Here is a 16,902-nt window from a genome sequence, read left to right on the forward strand (position 1 = left end):
TTTGCGGTGCGCGGGCCTCTCACTGTTTTGGCCTCTCCCATTGCGGAGCACAGGCTCTGGACGCGCAGGCCCGGCGGCCATGGCGCACGGGCCCAGCCGCTCCGCGGCATGTGGGATCTTCCCGGACCGGGGCACGAACCCTTGTCCCCTGAATCGGCAGGCGGAGTCTCAACCACTGCGCCACCAGGGAAGCCCTATTGGTAGAGTTTTAATTTGTAAATCTTTAATTACAAGTGATATTGAATATCTTTTCATACTGTATTATTAAAAGCCATTTATATTTTTCTGAGAACTCTCTCTTCTTTGCACTTTTTTTTTAAATTGAAGTATAGTTGAGGACCTTGTTGTTTATCTGTTTTATATATAATAGTTTGTATCTGCTAATCTGAAACTCTTCGTTTATCCCTCCCCCCTTCCCCTTTGGTAACCATAAGTTTGTTTTCTGTGTCTGCATTTCACATTTCTATTGAGTGTTTTTGTTTTTTTTAATGATCTGCTGGAGCGCTTTATGTGTTAAGAGAATTTAGCCTTTTATTCTAAGAATTGCAAATAATTTTAAGCATTTAGTGTATCTTTTGAGTTGTTTATAGTATTTTTTTGCTTTCTAGAAATTATATTTTATATAATTGAATTTGTCATTTCTTTCATTTGACCTCTAGGTTTTGTGTCATTTTAGAAAAGTTTTCACTAAGATGATTAAGAAAAAATGTTCATGTTTTCATCTAACTTTTATTGTATTGTTTTTAATTTAAAATCTTTGATCCATCTGGAATTTAAAGATCCAACTTTAATTTTTTTCTAGATAGCTACCCATGGTAGTTCAATATCATTTATTGAATATTCCATGTTTTTTCCGTTAGTTTGAAATGCCACCTTTATAATACATTAAATTCTCAGATGTATTTGGATCTTCTGGACTTTCTATTCTGTTCTAGTTTGTTAATCGTTTTGCCAGTTCCACATTTTAAAATTATTACAACTTTATAGTATATATTGAGAGAAGCTTGTATGCCCTCATTTCTCTTTCTGAAATTTCCCAACCATTCTTACTATTTAATTTTACACATTAAATTTAGAATTAGTTTGTCTGGTTCCAAAGAAATCCTATTGGCATTTTTAGAAATCAAGATTGCATTAAATTTAGATTAATTTAGGAAGAATTAATATTTTTATGATGGCTATTATATCCAAGAACATAGAATGCTTTAAGTCTTTAACGTGTTTTACGCATTTAAGTCTTTTGTGTTCCTCGGTAGTATTTTCCTGGGTATTATGTTTCTTGTGAGGCTTATTCCTAAGTTTTTTTCATCTATTTGTTGCTGTTTTAAATGGAATCTTTTCTTTAGTTATATTAATTGTATATCACTGTCAGTTTTTTCAGTGACCTTCTGTTTGGTCTTAAAATAAAATTAAATACTAAATCTACATGGTATAGGAAAACGATCAGTAGGTCTTGAGTTGTATTCTAGGCTTTACAGCTAATTAGTTGTGTGATCTTAAGCAAGTCATCATGATCTTTAGTATTCTCTTCAGTAAAATAAGGATATTAATGTCATACTATGGTGTCAGACAATGGGCCACTGCAGAATAGTTGAAGGATGACCTCAGAATCCATGCAAGTATTATCTGTGAAGTGTATAAGTAATGTCTTACAGATACGTATAACCTTTTCAAATGTATATATGAGTGATGTTATGATACATAAACTGCAGATTTATTTTTAAACTTTACCAGTGTATGTGTTTTCTCCAAAGATAGATAATAAATGTATAACCACTATTATGTAGTGGAAAATCTTTTGCAGTTACATAAAGGTCCTCAGACTCTAGAAATTGGAGACTACTACTAGCGTAGCCAATCTCTTAACATTTCTTTTACCATTGATATAGTGTGTGAACCTATGAAACCGTGTGTTTGTGGAAGATTTGGGTGATAAAGGTGCTTGGTTTGTTTGTTTGTTTCTTAAGATAATGATTTTTAAGCTTATAATGTCAGAAATGTTAATTATTAGTTCTGTTTTTAAAAGACCTGACTGACTAGCCTATCTGGATTTGTACAGAAAATGATTTAGTGAGAGAAGCCATATAGTACTTTCTGAAAGGGAATTTGTTTGCTTGTCTAACTCAAATAGTTTTCTTTGATCTCACATTCCAGTTCAGTACTAGATGTTCATGTTATTCAGAGTGAAAGCTTTATATTTATTAAAGGTTGAGCAGTTCAAGCAGATGTGCACTTCTCAGATTCACTTGGAAAGGAAAGCTTTCTTTTTTGAGCTTGGAAAAATTACCGGGAGTTGGGGGAGTATCTCAGTTCTTATTGAATTGTGTATCTGAAGCCATTGTCTCCTATCATACTTGAACTCTGAAAAGGAAAGAGGATGGGAAAATGTGTTTATGATCTGTGATATATCCTGGGAGGAAAATTATGTATGCATAGCTTGAATAGATTTATTTTGGTTGCCAGTTAATTATGGTTACTAGTTCAATGAGAAATTTAAAGCAACCTTAGCATTTTGAACCCCAGCTAGAATGGTCTTAGTAGTTAAAAGCTTTATTTTCTACTGCTTTTTTTTTTTTCTACTGCTTTTTATTTATTTTGCCTCAGAAAACTGTTTTTTGCCATTTGGTTTTATAATTATATACATGTCAGTGTAGTTTCTTGATAGGAAAATGCAGATGGGAGCAGTGCTCAGATTAGTGCCCTTTAGCAAAGCCTTAAAGTAACAGGTTATTTTGGTTTAAAAAACTCCATTTAAGGCAGTATATTAGCATTTAGTATCTTGACTCAGGAGATACATCTTTTGGGTTTGTAGTGAATCTCATGGGCACAGTCTTATCCCAACAGCAGAATCCTTGATATGAAGTGGAGTGATTAGGACAGGAAGTATGAGGTTTGTAACATTTTCGCGTGTCAAGTAAACATTTAATAGAACTCATAAGGGACACTGGAAAGGTTTTGGTGGCTGTTTTAATAATCATTTTCTCAAATAGAGGTGACTCTTTCCAAATATTCAATATCAGGCACTCAATAACCAGCAGGTAGCAATGGCAACAACTATGCATTTCAAGGGAGTATTGAGTATGTTAATTTTCTGTGTTGCTTCTGGAGCATTTTAGAGTGAGTCTCTAAAGAAATGGGAAGAGCAGCATTATTATACTAACTGCTATATAACATATGTCAGAGGACTACTATCTTTTGATATATCCTTACAAATTAAGGATTACCCTGTACTCTCACCATCCTATATTTTACTCTAGGGTGAAATTTTATATAAGTTCTGTCGTGGACCCCCTTGTGGAGGGGCCGTGTAGTAATTGTACCAAAGATTCTATGAGATAGTTAACTTTTCTGTGATGTATTCATTACTTAATTAGGTCTTCATGAATGTAAAATATGTATGTATGCAAATATTATGAAATTTGTACCCCGACCTACTTTTTAAATTTCTCTTGGGGCTTTTGTTGCATAGGAAGGGTTTGCCAACTTCATTATTACATGTTTATTGTAGAAGATACTGAAAAGCAAATAGAAGAGAAAACATTCATAGGCAATTGTTAATGTTGGTGTATTTCCGTTCAGGCATATTATCTTATTGGGAGTTATTTTGTTTGTTTTTTTGTCTCTTTACTACATATGAGCATTTTCTCACATAGTGAAACATTTTTTTTTAAAACAGATCACAAATTGGCAGGCTTTACTCAGCCAATAAAATATCTGGCTCAATATTATTTAAAAATTTTTTTCTATTAGTTGCCAACATGAAAAAAAAAGGAGACAGGTAGAAGTGTAAATGAATACAACCCCCTTAGGAAAAGTACTGATCTACTGAAGCTGACATATGCATACCCTACAACTAGCAATTCTGGGTCTAGGTATTCAACAGAAATGTACATATAATCACCAAAAGGCACATTTGGTGTGTTCACAGTAGCATTATTCATAATAGCTCCAAACTGGAGACTGCTCAAATGCCCATCAGCAGTAGAATGGATAAATTGTGATATACACACACTGGCAATATAATAAAGCAAAGAGAATGAACAGACTAGAGCTAAATGCAATAAGATTGGTGACTCAGCAGATGTTGAACAAAAATCAGACACAGGGGCTTTCCTGGTGGCGCAGTGGTTGAGAGTCCACCTGCCAATGCAGGGGACACGGGTTCGTGCCCCGGTCCAGGAGGATCCCACATGCCGCAGAGCGGCTGGGCCCGTGAGCCATGGCCGCTGAACCTGCGTGTCCGGAGCCTGTGCTCCGCAACAGGAGAGGCCACAACAGTAAAAGGCCCGTGTACTGCAAAAAAAAAAAAAAAAAAAGTCAGACATGAGAGTGTATTCTTTTATTTAAAAAATTTTTTTAGAAGTGTATTCCTTATGAATCTGATACAAGAGAGTCCATTCTGTGATTCCATTTATGAAACGTTCAAGGACAGTTTAAACTAGTGGATCTCAATGTGGTATAATATTGTTCCCCAAGGGGTATTTGGCAGTATCTGGAGACATCTTTGGTTGTCACAACTGGAAGAGGCCAGGGATGCTGCAAAACATTCTACAATGCATAGGACAGTCTCCCACAACAAAGAATTATCCAAGATGTCAATAGTGACGGTTTCCCTTGGGTAGGAAGGGGCATAACTGTGGCTCTGGGTGGCTGGTAATGCTTTGCTCTTGATTTCAGTGCTAGTTACATGGATATGTGAAAATTCATTGAGCTGCACACTTAAATTTGTGCACCTTTCTGTAGGTATTTTATACTTCAATCAAAAAGTTACCCCCAGGGACTTCCCTGGTGGCTCAGTGGTTAAGAATCCGCCTGCCAATGCAGGAGATATGGGTTCGAGCCCTGGTCCGGGAAGATCCCACATGCCGCAGAGCAGCTAAGCCCATGCACTGCAACTACTGAAGCCCGCGCGCCTAGAGCCCACGAGCCACAACTACTGAAGCCCGCGCGCCTAGAGCCCGTGCTCCGCAATAAGAGGAGCCACTGCAATGAGAAGCCCGTGCACCACAACAAGAGGATGTCCGCGTGCAGCAACGAAGACCCAACACAGAGGAAAAAAAGAAAAGAAAAGAAAAAAATTACCCCCAAATCAGGCTTCACATAAAAATCCAGGTTGAAGACTTATTTTGAAAGATATGACAGTCTGGTAACAACAACAGCTGTAGCTAACAATCAGTAGCCCCTCTTTAGTTGGTGCCTGTGTTGTCCAGGCCCCATTTTTCTGTTTCAGTTCCTTGTGTCACTTACTGGTGCCTAGACATTTAGAAAATGTCTTAAATGGCTTTTTTGATGTATAATTCACACACTGTACAGTTCACCTGTTTAAAATGTACAATTCAATGGTTTTAGTATATCCACCGGGTTGTGTAGCCATCACCTCAGTTTAATTTTTAGAATGTTTTCATTCCCCCCAAAAGAAACCCTGTACCTATTATCAGTCATTCCCTACTCTTCCCCATTCTTCTCAGTCCTAGGCAACCACTAATCTACTTTTTGTCTCTATGTAGTTGTAGACATTTGGATTTTGTGATCTCTGTTCTAAAACAAGATTTACAATGGTTGTACAGTATTTCCTCATAGAGATTATATCATAAATTATGTAAAATTTTTCTTTTATTGGGCATTCATTTAAGATATTTATTTTATAAATAAATATATTTATATTTTATTGGGCATTCATTTAAGATAAATTACTAGGTGTGATGTTACTGATCAAAGGACATAAAACATTTTAAAGTTTCTGATAAATATTACCATAATGCCTTCCAGAAAGATTGTATCAGACCATCCTCACCATCAGTGTATGATAATGTTTTTTGCAAATTTTGTGTTGTGACCCTAGTCATACTGGTAATGTTATATGTTTATTTTTTTAATTTTTTCTTAGACATGTCATTTTCCTAGACTGATGTCGTCCTTTTGATTTGACTTAAGCTGTTTTGGACAAGTGTACCAATACTGTCCTTTTTTACGTGAAGACAGTACCACTTACGATGCACTGTGAATGAACACATTATCCCAGGTTCCCCATACTTCTCCAGCTGGTTCCTGAAGGTTCTTACATTCAAATAGAATGGCTTTTTGCCAGCATAGATTGACACTTCAACCCACAATGGTGTATTTTGTTTCCTTGTTAATGGAGCCAAGATTTCAAACTACTTTCTCTCCTTCATTTTATAATTTGATTTACAAAAAATTTTATGTTTCTCAAATATCGTCCATAGCCAAGAGCTCTTTTAAAAAACAAGTTGTTTTCATGTTTATAATACATAGATTACTGTTTGTAATACATAGATTAAGGCTGCCATAGTGCTTTTGCTTAGAAATTGTCACTAGCTAGTTATTAAACATCTATTATCACTCATGCAGAATTAACTTCCACTTAAAACGTTCCAGTTAAACAAAACTTCATTGTAAACCCTTTAATTGATTCTTTGTCTCTACACATAAAGCAATCTCATTCGGGAATGTGAGTCACTAGCACGATGATTCTTAATCGCTCAGCTCATAATCTGGGATGCCCAGATAGTTAATACTGTAGAATCATGGTGAGTCAATATTGAAATTTTTAATTTTAGTCCAACCACAGATTTTCTGGGATGACTAGGAAGTGCCTTTTTGAAAATTTGACATCTTATTATTGTTTAATTTCATGGCTCTTACTTTGCTTCTTTCCTGTCCCTAGAGTTCAGAATTCCACATAATTTGTTGGTTGTTTTATGAATAGTACTCTGCCTGAGTTGCTTTTCATCAACTGTTAGTAGAAGGGACCTTAATAATAATCTAATCTGATATTCTTCACTTATCTCACAAATGAAAAAGTGGAAAGAAATATTTATTCCTGAAGTGCCTGTTAGAATCTCTTGGCTCCTAGTTAAGTGCTTGCTCTTAGTTTCACAAAATTCAAAGTTAGAATCACTTTTCTAGAATATTAGTTCATCCTGGATTTTTTGTTTAGAAAAGAAATTAAGGTTTTTTGTTTGTTTGTTTGTTTGTTTTGCGGTATGTGGGCCTCTCACTGTTGTGGCCTCTCCCGTTGCGGAGCACAGGCTCAGCGGCCATGGCTCACGGGGCCAGCAGCTCCGCGGCATGTGGGATCCTCCCGGACTGGGGCACGAACCCGCGTCCCCTGCATCAGCAGGCGGACTCTCAACCACTGCGCCACCAGGGAAGCCCGAAATTAAGGCTTTTAAATATGGTCTACCTATTATAGATTTTGAGGTTTTAAAAAATTTTTTTAATTAGAAGCAGATTAAAACTTGGCTCCGACCCATTTGGACTCGGTTGTTGAATTTGTAAAACATTTAGAATAGCACTACTTATTTAAATTTTTAAATTTTCCTGGTTATTTTAGTTTAGTGAGCATTAAAAAATTGACAAGGGGGCTTCCCTGGTGGTGCAGTGGTTGAGAATCTGCCTGCCAATGCAGGGGACACGGGTTCAAGCCCTGGTCTGGGAAGATCCCACATGCCGCGGAGCAACTGGGCCCATGAGCCACAACTACTGAGCCTGCGCGTCTGGAGCCTGTGCTCCACAGCAAGAGAGGCCGCGACAGTGAGAGGCCCACGCACCGCGATGAAGAGTGGCCCCCGCTTGCCACAACTAGAGAAAGCCCTCGCACAGAAACAAAGACCCAACACAGCCAAAAATAAATAAATAAATTTATTTTTAAAAAAAATTGACAAGGGACAAGTTACACACTTTTTTAGTTGTTGATCTGAAACCCTTGGGAGCTTTTTTTTTAAACATGAGTCTATGAGAAACTTTTCCAAAGATATATATATGAAAGATATTTTTGGATTAACGGTGTTTTTGTGGCCAACATTATAGTAAAGAGGTTGTAATGGAAAAAATGAATCAGATAAATTGGAAAATGAAGCATTTCCCTGTAGAGTCACTATGCTATAAAATATATTTAAACTTTAACAGATGATTCCAGTTATTTCCTCGTCTTCTGTTGCATAGCATATATAACATTAAATACTTCTTGAATACAACTGTAGGGTTTTTTTTAAGTGTTTGTAATTTCCTATAAACTACTGTATTGCAAGCTTCTTGATGGTAGGTGAATACTAATTGCATGAATGAAGTTAGTCTAAAACTTTTTTTTACTTTTTCATTGTGGTAAAATATACATAACATAAAATATACCATTTTAACCATTTTTAAGCGTATAGGTCTGTGGCATTAAGTACATTTACATTGTTGTGCAAACATCATCACCATCTATCTCCAGAACTTTATCTTCCTAACTGAAACTCTTTACCCATTAAATGCTAACTCCCCATTCCTCCCAGCCCTTGGCAATCACCATTCTTCTTTCTCTCTCTATGAATTTTATTCTATAGCCCTCATATAAGTGGGCCCTCATATAAGTGGAAACGTAATATTTGTCCTTTTGTGACTGACTTCTTTCACTTAGCATACTGTCTCCAAAGTTCATCAGCATTGTAGAATGTGTCAGAATTTCGTTCCTTTTAAGGCTGAATAACATTGTGGATATATACCATATTTTGTTTATTTATCTGTCAGTGGACACTTCGGTTGCTTCCACCTTTTAGCTATTGTAAATAATGTGCTCTGAACATGGATGTACAAATATCTGTTTGTGTCCCTGCTTTCATTTCTTTTAGGTATACATCCTGAAGTAGCATTGCTGGATCATATGATAATTCTGTAGTTAATGTATATATATATTTTCTTTTGCGGTACGCGGGCCTCTGTTGTGGCCTGTCCCGTTGTGGAGCACAGGCTCCGGACACGCAGGCCCAGCGGCCATGGCTCATGGGCCCAGCCACTCCACGGCATGTGGGATCTTCCCGGACCGGGGCACGAACCCATGCCCCCTGCATTGGCAGGTGGACTCTCAACCACTGCACCACCGAGGAAGCCCTATAGTTAATATTTTGAGAAAATCATAAGCATACCATTTTCTACAGCAGCTGCATCATTTTACATTCCCACCAGCAATGCACAACAATGATTCCAGTTTCTCCATAACTTTTTTAGCACTTATTTCTTTTCTTTTTTGTTTCTTTTCTTTTAATAGTAGTCATCCTTTTGAGTATGAAATGGTATCTCACTGTGCATTATTTGTCCATTTGCATTTCCCTAATGATTAATGATCATCTAAAACTTCTTATAGTTTAAACACAGATTGACCCAAGCCTTGTTTCTTGAAAAATGCATTAAAATCATTGGTGAGGGAGTGAGGAAACCAGTATTCTCATACTCTCAGTAGTGGAAATATAAATAGGTACCGGCTTTTTGCAGGGGTGATTTGGTAATACATATTAAAAGCCTTAGAATTTTTGGAGAGATAGTGCATAAAGAAGCTGATCTTTTCTTAATAACACACACAGTTTTTTCACAGTTTGTACAACTGTTGACCCAGCAATTCTTTTAGAAAAATTTATCCTAAATCTATAACTGGGGATGTGTACAAAGTTATAAGTATTGTAATAAATCATTGTAAACAACTTAAATGTCTAACCATAGAAGATATGTTAAATTCTGATTCAGTAGGCCTGAGAGTGGGAATTGGGTAAGTAGTACCTAGGAATCAGCATTTTAGACGTGTACTCTGGATAATTCTGATGAAGGTGGTCTGTGGACCACATCTGAGGAACATTTATTCATCATTACTTACATGCTTTAATTTCAGGTTCCATGGTGTGCTAAGGCCCTCTGCAAACTGGTCTTTGACTTCCCTGTTCAGCCTTCTCTACAACTACTTCCCAAACATCCTCCATCATGTTCCAGTCTAAGAGCCTTCTTGTGCAACTTTTTGCTCACACCACTTTCTCCATCTGCCTTGCCTCTACTTCCCACCCCAGTTCTGCCTGGTGAAACCATACCCATTCTTCAGAGACCCACTTGTCTTCTGCAGTAAGCTTATACTATTTTTTTTTTCTGGCTTCATTGAGGTATAATTGACAGCTTATACTTCTTAGTTTGTAGGAATTGTCTCTTTTCCTTCTCTGAGTATTTTCACATTTTGTACTTCTATACCATTCCTTGTATTCTGCCCTGAAATGATTGTATTAGTGAACATATTTTATATTTTCTACCTCCTATAAATTCATTTAGATCTTCTGTTAAATATAGCACACACTTATTGAGTTATTTTTGTATCCTGAGGGCTCAGAGAATTTTAAAAAACATGGACTTTCCCCTCAAGGAACTTATATTCCAGCAGAAGAAACGGATAGTACTAACCTCAGTTTAATAGATTAAGTCCTGATTATTTGTGGAATGAAAAATTATTATGGACTTTCTGAGGAGATTAAGCGAGGAGGTCAAGAAAACTTGAAGTGACCTTTGAGCTAGAACCTAAATGATAAAAATTTTTCCAAATAGGAAATTGTGGAAAGACCATATAAAGCAGAGGAAAATCAGTGAGCAGAGATTCAAATTTATTAAACCACTCAGTTAATAGTTGTTCTAAGTGCCAGGGATACAAGAACAAAGTCCTTGTTTATCTATTGGGGTGACAGATAATGAAGAGATTAACAAATAAAAAGTGTTTTAGGTAGTGTTGAGTGCTCTGAAGGAAAAAGGCAGGGTAAGGGTGTAGAGAGTGATGGAAGAATGTTATCGTAGGAAAGTGGTCAGGGAAGTCCTCACCACAGGAGGTGACATCTGAAGGGAAGCATAAATTGAAGTGAGGGAGTAAACTGTGAGGATGTCCAAGGGAAGTGGGTTTAATGGAGGGAAACAACAAATGCATATGTGAAAATGTATAGTGTAAGCTGATGAGAAATGTACAGGTGGTATTTAAATTTGGGGTTAAACAGAAATTAAGATGAGCTCTTTTTAATTTGGGTGTGCAGCGCAGCTTGCAGGATCTTAGTTCCCCGACCGGGGACTGAACCTGCACCCTTGGCAGTGAAAGCGCTGAGTCCTAACCACTGGACCTCCAAGGAATTCACTACAAAGATGATCTTTTTATAAAACATTTAATTTCTGAAAAATATGTAAGTTTTTTTTAACTTCAAAAAGTTTGCAAAAGGATTTCTTTAAAATCTCAAGCAGACTTTATTCTGTAGGGCATGGAATGCTTTTAGCAGTGTTTTCTTTAAAAAGGCAACTTTTTCATTTGGTTAAAAAAATAAGACAATGTAAAAAGATATTAATATAATCAGGGACTTCCCTGATGGTCCATTGGTTAAGTCTTGTGCTCCCAGTGCAGGGGGCCCATGTTCGGTGCCTTGTCAGGGAACTAGATCCCGAGTGCCACAACTAAGACCTGGCACAGCCAAATAAGTTAATTAAGTAGATTAATAATCAAAGTCTTGATCCTACCCCATCCTCCTTAGTCTCCTCCCCCACTTTTATTCGTTTTTTTAAAAAATGTATCCTTGTGTTTCTTTGTAGAAATATAAGCAAAAACACAGATTGATATTTTTTCTCCTTATGTAAAAGGCATATACATATATACACTTCCTTGCTGTTTTCATTAATTAAATGTTTTGAATATCTTTTAAATTAATTTTTGGCTGCGTTGGGTCTTCGTTGCTGTGCGCGGGCTTTCTCTAGTTGTGGCAAGGGGGGGCTACTCTTTGTTGAGGTACGTGGGCTTCTCATTGCAGTGGCTTCTCTGGTTGCGGAGCACGGGCTCTAGGTGCACGGGTTTCAGTAGTTGTGGCACATGGGCTTAGTTGCTCTGTGGCATCTTCCTGGACCAGGGCTCGAACCCGTGTCCTCTGCATTGGCAGGCGGATTCTTAACCACTGCGCCACCAGGGAAGCCCTTAAATATCTTTCTATACAAGGAGAGCATTCCTCATTATTTTTTACAGCCACGTGGTATCCTGTTGTGTAAATAGACCATAGTGCATTTAACCATTGCCTTGACAGTGGACATTTGAGTTATATAAAAACAGTGTTATAGTTTGATCATTCCCAAAAGTGAGATGACTGGGTCAAAGGATATAGATGCATTTGTGACTTTGTTAGATATTATCAAATTGCTACCAGAGGTTGTACCACTCCCATCAGTGATATGTGAGAATGTCTGTTTTTCCATAGCCTCTCCAACTTTTGGATTTTTGCCAGTGTCATAGGAGAAGAATTGTATCTTAGAGTAGTTTATTATTGAGATATAATTTACATGTGCTAAAATTTGTCCTTTTAAAGTGTACAGTTCAGTGGTTTTAGTATACTCACAAGGTTGTGTAACCACCACCACTGTCTAATTCCAAACATTTTCATTATCCCCCAAAGATACCCAGTATCCATTAACAGTCACAGTCCATTTCCCATAGCCCCTGACAACCACTAATCTGTCTCTACTGATTTGCCTATTCTGGACATTTCATATAAATGGAATCATACAATAGGTGGCTTTTGTGTCTGACTTCTTTAACTTAGCATTATGTTTTCAAGGTTCATCCACGTTGTGCATTTATAAAGCGGAATTTGTGTTTTTCTTTCTGTAGAATGTATGTTTTGAACTCTTTATATATTAGAAATTAGCTCTTTGCTTATAAAAGAGTTACTGAAACCTTTTTCCCCAGTTCATTGTTTTTCTTTTAATTTTTGTTTATTTTTTGCTGCATTGGGTCTTCATTGCTGTGCATGGGCTGTCTCTAGTTGCAGCGAGCGGGGGCTACTCTTCGTTGCGGAGCACAGTCTGTAGGCACACAGGCTTCAGTAGTTGTGGCTTGCGAACTCAGTAGTTCTGGCTCGCGGGCTTAGTTGCTCTGTGGCATGTGGGATCTTCCTGGACCAGGGATTGAACCTGTGTCCCCTGCATTGGCAAGCGGATTCTTAACCACTGCGCCACCAGGCAAGTTCCCATTGTTTTTCAGTATTGCTTAGGTTGTTTTTTCTTTTAACCACGGAGACACTTTTTAGTTTTTGTACTCAGATTCATCTTTTCTTCTTATATCCAGGGTTATAACAGATATCAACTATGTTTTATTCTAATACTTTAAAAAGTCCGTCTTTGCCCCACTGGTTTGAGGAGCCACCTCCATTAGTGGTTTTTCAGCAAAGGAGTAACACAGATCCATTTTAGAGAGGGAATTCTAGTAGAGATGCAGGAAACAGGCTGAAGCAGGGAGAAAGTAGTGGGTATTGTATATAACCTTTCAGGTTTTGGTGGGGTTTTTTTTACATTTTTGTTTTTCTTCTAGGATTTTTTAATGCATAAATTTTCCAAAATTGGGATAATTCTGTTCCGTATCCTATATTTTTCCGTTAATACATCAGGAGCATTTTTTTTTAAATGTTTGAATTAATTTATTGAACAGATATTTATTGAGAACCTACTACCATTTGTCAGGCTGTGGGGTTTTAGATATTGGGGATAAAAGAACAAAATCCTGCCTTCAGGGAGCTTATATTCTATAAACAGTAAAATTGTAAAATAAAAATTATGTGAGGGTTAAGTGCTATAAAGAAAATTAAAGGGGCTAGAGAATGACAGATGTTATTTTAGGAAAGTGGTCTGAGGAAAGTTAAGGAGATGACTTTTGAGCAGACTTGAATGAAATGAGAGAGTGTTCTGCTAATATCTATGAAATAAAAAAGTTCAAAGCAGTGAAAATAGCAAGTACAGAAATCTTGAGGCAAAAGTATGGCATGATTGGTATGATCAGAGGAATAGTGAGGATGTAGATATCCCTAAATCGGAATGAGCAAGAGGGAGAATGGAAGGTGATGAGACTGGAAGTGTGCTCGTAGCTGTATGATAAAGGGCCTTGTAGACTATAGTAAAGACTTCGGGTTTTGTTCTGAGAGAGTTTTGAGCAGAAGAGGGACATGATCTGACTTACTTTCTAAAAGCTTTACTCTGGTTGCTTTTTGGAGAAGAGATTTGAGAGGCATAAGAGCATAAGCTAGGGGACCAATTAGAAGACTCTTGCTTTTACAATAATCTTGGTTAGAGTTGAAGGGGGCTTGGATCAGAGTTGATGGCAGTGGAGGTGGAAAGAAGTGGTTGGATTGTGGGTATATTCTGAAGATAGAACTGACAGGATTTGCTGGTATAGTTTGCCTATGGAGTGAGAAAAAGGAGTGAGGTTGCCTTGAAGGTTTTGGCCTAAAAAACTGCATGAATGGTGAAACTACTTACTGAGTTTGGGAAAACTGCAGACAGAGTAAGAGTAGCTCTTTGGAGGATGGGAGGATTGGTTTGGGTTATGTTAAATTTCACGTGCCTATTAGACATCCAAGAGAAGATGTTGAGTAGCAGATGAATTTCAAGTCTGAAGTTTCAGGGAGATGTTGGAGCAAAGTGGGACATCATTTCCAGCTTGGATTCTGGTGGAAGAACCAGCAAAGAGCACTGAAAAGGAGGCTAATAAGATAGGACAAAAATCAGGATATGTATTTAGAAGTTTGGAAAAGGAAAAGTAAGACAGAAGTAGAAACTGAAAAATAATAGCCACGAGAGTTTGGTATCAGGCTGGCCAGTCCCTCATTGCCTCCCACCCCCAACTCATCCATAGGCAACCACTGACGTGCTTTATGTCATTATAGATTAGTTTGCATTTTCTAGAATTTTATATAAATGGAATCATACAGTGTGTGCCTTTTTTTTGCCTGACTTCTTTCATTTGGTCTAATTATTTTGAGATTCCTCCATGCTATGCGTATCAATAGTTTACTGCTGAGTAGTATACCACTGTATGAGTGTACCACAATTTACTCATCAACCTGCTGATGGGCATTTGTGTTGTTTCCAGGTTTTGCCTATTACAGATAAAATTGTTGTGAACATTTATGTGCAAGTCATTTTATAGACATACGGTTTCACTTCTTGCCTAGGAGCAGAATGGCTGGATCATATAGTTGGTATATGTTTAACTTCTAAGAAACTGCCAGACTATTTTCCAAAGTGATTATACTATTTTACATTCCTACTTGTATGAGAGTACCAGTTTCTCCGCATCCTCACCAACACTAGGTATGGTTATTCTTTTCTTTTCTTTTTTTAAATTTATTTATTTATTTTTGGCTGCATTGGGTCTTCGTTGCTGCGCGCGGGCTTTCTGTAGTTGTGGCGAGCGGGGGCTACTCTTCGTTGTGGTGCGGTGGCTTCTCTTGTTGCACGGCACGGGCTCTAGGCATGTGGGCTTCAGTAGTTGTGGCACGTGGGCTTCAGTAGTTGTGGCTCGTGGGCTCTAGAGCGCAGGCTCAGTAGTCGTGGTGCATGGGCTTAGTTGCTCTGTGGCATGTGGGGTCTTCCCCAATCAGGGCTTGAACCCATATCCCCTGCATTGACAGGCAGATTCTTAACCACTGCACCACCAGGGAAGTCCCTCTGTGTGCTTTTTTAGTGGTTGTTTTAGGTATTACACTGTACATACATAATGTATTGCCATCATTGGTGTCACATTTTATAGATTTCAGTGAAGTACAGACACCTCCCTTTATATCCCTTTACCCTCCCTGCTGCATTTATACCAGGGTTCACTGCTTCATGAGGCTGCTTATTCCATTTTTGGACAGGCTGATGCAGTGGGAATCTAGGAGGAAAAAAAATAGAGAGAGAGAAGAGATTGCAGTGAAAAATGTAAGGCAAATCTGATAGGAATGCATTTATTCATTTGTTTGTCAAATGTTTATTTAGCACTTAAAATGGCCAATCAGGGACTTCTCTGGTGGCACAGTGGTTAAGAATCCCCCTGCCAATGCAGGGGACTCGGGTTCAAGCCCTGGTCCAAGAAGATCCCACATGCTGCGGAGCAACTAAGCCCGTGAACCACAACTACTGAGCCCACGTGCCACAACTACTGAAGCCCGTGCGCCTAGAGCCTGTGCTCCGCAACTAGAGAAGCCACTTCAATGAGAAGCCCGCGCACCGCAATGAAGAGTAGCCCCGGCTCACGGCAACTAGAGAAAGCCTGCGTGCAGCAATGAAGACCCAACACAGGCAAAAATAAATAAATAAGGTAATTGATTTTTTTAAAAAATGGCCAATCATCGGGCTAGATGCTAGGGAAGCAGAGATAAAAGATGTGTCTAACATCTAGGGGCTCCCAGTACAGTTGAGGTGGTAAGACAAAAAGTTGCAGCAACACTGGTAGTAATGGTAATAATGGTGCTTGCCTTGAGACCAGGCACAGCTCTGAGCACTTCATATGTATACCATCTTTGTATCTACCCTTTTACAAGCATTTTCACCCCTGAACTAAATTTACCACCTTCTGTGTCACTTTTCTCAATGCCCAAAGAAGTTATCCTTCTTAGTGAAAAAAAACATTTTTGTTGAAGATACCATTTTTCTAGTTTATTCTTCCCTTCCAACTGCCAAGAAACAACCTTGGAGTTCTTTTTGGGTTTTATGTTTTGTTGTTGTTTGTTTTGGGGGGTTTTGTTTTGTTTTAACTTTCAATTCATTCTATGTGTAAGATCTTAAACCCTGAAATTTCCCCCTTTGATTTTTTTTTTTCCACTTTCTTTTGGCAGCAGAACTAACCCCCCACCTTTAATCTTTGTGAGTTTATTATTTAGTTTAATTCCGATTCCAAAGATTGGGGCGAGGTGCCCTCCTCTTTATTCACATGGGGCCTGTACATAGTTCCACCTCATCTGGAATGTAATTCTTTACTAGTAGTTAAAAGCTGAGACTAGAACAAGACTGGCTGACTTCAGATTCTAGTTTCACCTCTTAATACCTGGATGATCTCGGGCAAATTTTATAAACTTTCTGGACCTCATTTCTTCATCTTTAAAATAGATCTAATCATATAATCCACCTCCAGAGATAATCCAAATAATGAGCTTTTATATTTAATCTTCAAAGATCCTGAGTTTTAGACATACAGTAAACTTTGACTTGATCCTGTTAGGATGTAGCTGATAGAAAACTCTTCAAATCTAAATAATTTGGGAGGGGATTACTTACTTTATTACCGTGTTGATACCAAGTAATTTTTTAAATTCTATTTTC

The 16,902-nt window shown here is 37.9% G+C and overlaps 1 protein-coding gene across 12 annotated transcripts in view; it reads left to right on the forward strand.

The window, feature by feature from the left end:
• Positions 1-16,902, forward strand: part of GJC1 (gap junction protein gamma 1) — a 31,635-nt gene that overhangs the window by 9,233 nt on the left and 5,500 nt on the right. For 2 of the 12 annotated variants that reach the window (XM_049701763.1, XM_033416919.2), the window contains exon 1: positions 9,961-15,901. The exons of 9 other annotated variants lie outside the window; for them this stretch is intronic. The gene's annotated coding sequence lies outside the window, so the exon portion shown is untranslated. Of the gene's footprint in view, positions 1-8,963; positions 9,889-9,960; positions 15,902-16,902 lie in introns of those variants that run through there. One more of the 12 variants, XM_049701764.1, reaches the window with a different exon arrangement.

The sequence above is a fragment of the Orcinus orca genome, chromosome 19 (genome assembly GCF_937001465.1).
Source record: "Orcinus orca chromosome 19, mOrcOrc1.1, whole genome shotgun sequence".
NCBI classification, from domain to species: Eukaryota; Metazoa; Chordata; class Mammalia; order Artiodactyla; family Delphinidae; genus Orcinus; species Orcinus orca.